This window comes from Pogonomyrmex barbatus, unplaced genomic scaffold (assembly GCF_055798465.1).
Source record: "Pogonomyrmex barbatus isolate J1 unplaced genomic scaffold, ASM5579846v1 scaffold6, whole genome shotgun sequence".
Taxonomy (NCBI): domain Eukaryota; kingdom Metazoa; phylum Arthropoda; class Insecta; order Hymenoptera; family Formicidae; genus Pogonomyrmex; species Pogonomyrmex barbatus.
This window is the reverse complement of record NW_028297160.1, coordinates 271,297-278,095: the sequence shown is the minus strand read 5'-3', so window position 1 is coordinate 278,095 and position 6,799 is coordinate 271,297. Positions and strand designations below refer to the sequence as shown.

Here is a 6,799-nt window from a genome sequence, read left to right as displayed (position 1 = left end):
TATTTTTGAAGATGTATACCAAATTTCAAATAAATCGGTTAATATTTGAGTTGTGTCCACTAGTTCGAGAAAAAAGTTTGAGAAAAACACGTTTAAAGTTTTAAGTAACTTTTTTTCGTTTATAAAAACAGTAAATTTAAATTTATCTCTAATCTGCTATTCCTGCCTCATACAGTTGTCCTTTAAGAAGAAAATTGTGTTTATTCTCTTTTTTTTGACGATTTAAGCGTAGATCGAGCCTCTTTGGCCATCTCCATCAACAAGCGCTCCGATCGTTGTATGCGTTGTTCGTCCGCCTCCTCGCAGAAGTTATAGCAGTAAATGCCTATTTTGAGTCCTAATATTTGCATAATTTGCATTAAACTGCTCATTCCATCATTGTAAATACAGACGAATAAAAATGCTGCAATATCCAATACTTTTTTTCCACTTGAATAAGCTTTTGATGCAATGGAATGCCAAACAATGGCATTAAAGCTTTTATGCTGTTATGTTGTTCTGCGTATATCCTCCTAAGCAGCGATTAAGACTATCACTGATTAAACACAGGCTTAATTGCGTTGAAAACTTCGTCAGACATAGCCGGTTTATGTGTATATAAATTTAAGGTATTGCAAGTTTTTGCCCTTTGCCAAGAACACCATGTATCTAGACCGTTCAGCACTTGTGCTTTTCGTCTGTCGAAATTTTATGATATAGCGTTGTCCAGATATCATTTCGCATTTTTTCAGCAGAATCACTATTATGGATCTAATCCATAATAGAAGGATAATTCAATAAGCTTGCTCGTTTTTCTTTTCCGCCAAATCCTTTCTTACTCTTTTTTAAATTTCTTATAACTTGTCAATTTCTTCTTTAAATTTTTTACTACTTGTCAAGTTTTTCTTTAAATTTCTTACAATTTGCCAGGTAACTGAAAACATTATCTAAAGAGTTCCGAAATGTATACCTGCTCCTTCGCCGCTGCGCGGCTCTTTCGGCCACTCATTGAGGGGCCGAAGGCGCTGCAGAAAACTTCAAAAAAAAAAGGAGAAAAAATTTCTTTCACATATAGGATCAATTGTATCTTTAAGACCCTAAGGGATTTTTTAGCGCAAAAAAATCGATTTTTTGAAACCGTCAAGATGGCGTTACTCTACTTAACATTCCTATCGACGGACTTGGTAGATCGCGGAGACTGAGTTCGGAAGCTTGGATAGGCTCATCGAATACCGGGATTCACACAGAAAAAAATCTTGATGCATGAATTAAATTAAAATTTACAGATTTTAAATTAAGGTCAAAATTACATTAATTTTATTTATAATGTTGATACTTACAAGGCAATACATAGAAGTGTCCTCCCCTGATTTTAATGAGCTTGGAATATATTAAAATATTGATAAAAATAAAAGACACATATTTTTCTATAAGTGCTGAGCTGCACGTTAAAGAGGTGAAACTCCCTTTAAAACAAAATCGGTTTTTTCTTTCGAAGCAAATATCGTCAAAACTAAAAATAACAGATAGAAAAAAAAGCTTTATATAAAAGTTGAATTGTTTAAGAAATACTTTATGTTTTTAATTTAAAAAATTTTTAATGACCAAATTAAAGATTAATTTTATACAAATTCAATCACATATGATAAACTTATTTTCCAAGACGTCATTTTTTAAAAATAATTATAAATCCCCACGTACACATGCTATCCGTCTATGCGCTCGATTCACGCTGAACGAATTCGTCTCACATTGTGTTGACTATGCGAGAGAGCAAATCAGTACAATGTATTGAATACTTTAAAATACAAGTTTTATAATAAAAATAATAATAATAATCATAATAGGAATAATAATAAAATAATAGAGTGAGTGAGTTTATTAAACCATTAAAATCAGTCAAATATTTTTGGCAATATGTACTGAACAATTAAAAACAAATTATGATTAAAAAATTACATTTACAAAATATCATTCAACTTTGTTGTAATTGTTTAGCTAATAGCAATATATTCTATTGACCAAGATATATTCGTGTCGCATAATTGTATTGTCATAATTTTATCTTATATGAAAGAATTTGCTGATACATTATTTTATCTATGTACATTATTTGCGTTTTAATATTCACTGACAATACTGAAAATTTATAATATATATGTCACAAACTATTCTTCAAACTATATTTCTGGTATTGGTAGTAAATATCAGAACGCATAAGATTACAAGTAATAAATATTAAAACAGACCGTCTTACGCTGGTATAAAATTGTTAATACTTTACACGCGGATACACTCGTCGGTTTAGGCCGGGTTTAGAACGCGAAAGAAGGGCGAATATTGTATGATGTTGATTGTTTATTAAAGTTAATTTAGAATACATACAACGATCATAGCGTGTCTTTAAAAAAAAAGATATTATCGCGAGTCTTTGACAATATAAGTACGTGTGCATTTACAGTGGAAATCATGCGGGTTTTACAACTGGTTAATATGCGACTTTACAGCGAAGAATTACAATTAATTAATACGCGGTTATTTACAGCAAAAGAATTATAATTGATTTTATAATTGGGAGTAGCGCTAACAATGCGCGGATACTTCACGATATAATTACACCGTATAATTACAGCGCTTATTACAATACAATGGTATGATGGCTGCTTACGATGCGGCGATGGACGAAGCGCGCGGTCGGTTTCGGCGCGGATCACAGTCCTCGGAGGGCGGGACAATGGCGGCCGTCCGCGACAACGAACGCAGACTCATACGCGGCCGTGAGGGCATAGTGGTCAGTCCTGATGATAACGATTGCCGTTGCACTGTGTTCTTATCGGAGTGTTGAATAAAGATGCTGACCAGTACCAGTAATGTCTGGCTGAGACAACGAACTACGCTACCCCGGATTCTTCCCTGGTAAGCGGATTCGGGCGATTCGGAAGGATGAAGATCGGACTCTTACCAGTAACACTCCTGGCCGGTACTGTGAATGCCAACCTCGTTTTCTTGCCTCTCTTCTTCGGGGTCGGAATCGGTTTCGCTTCTGCGAAATCAGCAGATGATTCCAAGGAAGTCGAGAATCTGCTTTTATTGTCGTCGGATCAAACTTTTTATATTCCACGGATCGATGATTCGGAGTGATTCAGTTCGATTCGTAGGTATTGTTTTCCTTAATTACAACAATAAAATAAATTATTTGTTTCTCGCTTGTTTGTTACGATTCGAACACGCATTCGGATTTCTTCGGGCGTGCTCGGATATTTCTGTCGCATCGCGCTGAGTAACACGAATTCCACGTACGGTCTGTAGATTGTGATTAATTAATCGAAAATCTGGAAAAGTTTATCAGCGCTTATGCTCCTTTAAACCAACGGATAAACGATCAGCTGTCAGGGGGATCGCAGAAGGACGGAACGATGCTGCAGGAGGAGGGAGGGACGCATTGTTACAATGTGCGTAAAAGAATTATCTATTTTTTAAAATTCTTTCCTATAAAAAAATGGAGAAGCTTTTGTTACGTCGTGACGACTGCACGATTTTTCTCTTTCAGGTATCTGTTATTAGAATTTAATTAAGCGGATAAACGAGTGACACATGTTCTGTTACTCTGTTAGATCGCGACGGTTACGCAACTGATCTCTTCCGGGGGTCGGTTTCTAGAATTCGGCTAAGCGGATAATCCCTATTATCCTAATCGCGGAAGTACACCGATGTTACATCTTGACGACTGCACGATTCTTCTCTTTCGGATATCAGTTATTAGAATTTAGTTAAGCAGATAAACGGATGACACATGTTCTGTTACGATCGCGACAATTACGCAACTAATCTCTTCCGGGAGTCTGTTACTAAGAATTTGGCTGAGCGGATAATCCCTATTATCCTAATCGCGGAAAAACAACACGTGTACAGATGTTTTTTTCAACGAAATCATATATATATAGTAGCCCTTAAAGGCACGGAGCGCACACTGCTACTTCTTTTTTTCACGCGGTCAGAACATTTTCAGTTTATCAGTTGTCAATAATTCAATCAGTCGGTGTCAGTCGAAATAAATCAACAATTTCACCAAGTACAAGTACAAGTGACCAAGTTTCCTGGCGATACCGTTACCGCCTTCATCATCTCGCAGGTCCCAAGTCTCCGGCATTCCAGAGTAACAGTAAGTTTATTTACACATAGAAAAATTCCCTAATAATAGTTTTCGGGTCTCTTCTCCTTATATTTTCTCATTCCTCCCTTACATCCTTTCTATCCTCTGCTGTTCTCCTACTTCTACTCCCTTTTTCTTTTCTTTTCTCTTTCTTTTTTTGCTTGGGCCGTCGGACCTCTCGGACTCCCTATGCGTTGCGGAGCACTCAGCAGGTTCATGGCTGCCGAGTAATTCGGCAAAATCTGCTTCTTCTCTGTTTGCTTCGGCCGTCGAACCTCACTGACTCCCTATGCGTTGTGGAACACTCAGCAGGTTCATGGCCACCGAATAATTCGGGAAATCTATTCTTTTCTTTTTTCTCTTCTCTCTTACAATTTTCTCTTTCCCTTCTTAATTTCTCTCCTCTCGGATCTCTCGGTTTCCTGAAATATTTCAGAGATAGCCTTAAGGTTCACGACCAATGACATTTCCTTCATATTTCAAATCCATTTCTTCTAGTGAAATCTGCATCATTCTCTCTTTCCGATGCTCAGAGACGGAGGCGAGCCCTGAAGAAGCTCCGTTATCATTGCAACAAGCGAGCTCGTCAATCAGGGAACTATCCCTCGCCTAGGACATCCGAGGTTTTGACATATGCCGAAGAAACCACGAGTTGTTTCAGCAGGAGACCCCATTATTTGTACATATCTCCTCCGTCCTATTCCCCGATCAGACCATCTGAATCTGGATCACCCCCAGATTTCAGCGCACTCTTCCCAGAGCGCCATGACACTAACCTCCAGATATATCCAGATTTCCGTACCCAGAAATTCTTGGACGAGTTCTGCGAACTCCGGACTCCTTCCCCTCCTCCCCTAGACCTCACTATCGGAAACCCGACTTCCTCTCCGAAACAACCACACACAGATAACAAAATACAAATTTAAATAAATTAACAACGTAAGATAAAATTATCAAATACAGATTAAAAATATTAAACTATGTAAGATAAGAATAATTAGAATATAGACAAACACACAAAAATAATAGAATTTGTACACAGAAATTAAATAATACATCCGTCAATTTTTAGAACATTTATATTACATGAATTTCTGTACGTAACACCCCCTTTTTTTTATTATTTTATCAAATGTAAATATACCGTCAGTAAATGTATTTCAACGCAAGAAATAATGACACGGATCTTGTAGTTAGCTAAACTTGTAATCGTTTTAAAATTATTAATTACATGTAAAATTTAAATTATTTATCGTTTTAGTTATTTCCTCCCTCTTTCATTCCCCGTTATCCCAAGATTCGTGCATGGTCCTGTCCCTGGCAAAAGAGATTAAATTCTCTTGCCTAAATTACGGACCGACGGACACACGTCACGCAGTCGAAGTCATAGCGTCTTTTTCGACGTTGACTCGCGGCTCAGCACAGTGTGTCTGACTCGTAAGGACGCCTCAGCGCGCCCACCTGCGAGAGGGTATTTGGAGCGTCCTTCCAAGTCCCATCCATTTTCAAAAAAATATTTACCTCGGGCTGGACGTAACACTTTATATCGTTAAAATTAATTGAAACATTTTATTTTATATTCGCAGTATTTGAAAGGAAAAGAACAAAACAAAAAAGAGAAATTATTGAATAAATGCAATAAACTATTAGTAGTGAAAAAATATATTTAATTGATAAGAACTACAATGGCTATATTGTAATATTACACTATAATTTGTCCACAAGATTTTCATGTTAATAAATAATGAGTAAAATGTCAAACTTCTTTATATAAATGTTATTGTATATACATTGAATCTATTTCGCACGTAGTGTTACACTTTGACTGCTAAAGAAACTATGTACGAAGTACATTTGCACCTTAATGCATTATTCTTTGTTGCGGCAAGGACTCCTGGTTCTTTTCCGGGCAATTCCCGTGGCCGACAACCCTGTAATTCTTGAACTCTTCTTCATTATCTTCAAATAGCGATGATCCTTAATTGAATTAGTCGTCCTCTAAGTGTTTGATGGAGATGCTAGTTTTACGTGTGTACTACGTTTGTGGGCAGCTTCAAATTGTCCAATTTTAACGTTAGTGTGTCTACCGTAATTATTATTATGCACGCTTTACGTCGAAGGCACTTGGCGCGCTACGTACGACTTACGTCTTCGCACAACCAACCAAAATGAGCGAAATACGCACGCTTTACGTCGAGACACTGGGCCCGCTACGTACGCTTTGCATTCTTAAACTTGATCCAATTGTCTCAATCACAAAAGCACGACAACTGACCCTATGATTGCCTGAACAACAAGAGCACGGTGACCGACACACAATGGCACGATGACCGACACGCAAGAACACGAGACTAACTTTTGACCTTAACAGCGAACGACCGAATCCGAATGTGAGAGTGGTATGTGTGCACATCACGACGGGCCCGGCAATCATGCCCCGCGAGCGGCCTTATGTAATTCCGCTGACCAGCGACGAAGCGGTGAAAATAGCGCCATCTAAATTTGCATTTCCGGAACATCTTTATTAATAATATATAAAACTATGCGTCAGCTACTATCACTATGCATCAAATTTCCTCATAGTGTTGCAATAATAAGACATTATGGGACACAAACTTTTGACAAGTAAAATCATTGTAATTAGCTACTCTTTAAAGTTGAATGAAC

The 6,799-nt window shown here is 37.4% G+C and overlaps 1 long non-coding RNA gene across 1 annotated transcript; it reads left to right on the top strand.

Annotated features, from left to right (window-relative positions):
* Positions 1–384: 384 nt before the first annotated feature.
* LOC148935035 (uncharacterized) lies at positions 385–5,380 on the top strand. Its single transcript, XR_016140709.1, has 2 exons — positions 385–4,141; positions 4,631–5,380. It is a non-coding gene; the product is annotated as an uncharacterized LOC148935035 (long non-coding RNA).
* Positions 5,381–6,799: the final 1,419 nt, after the last annotated feature.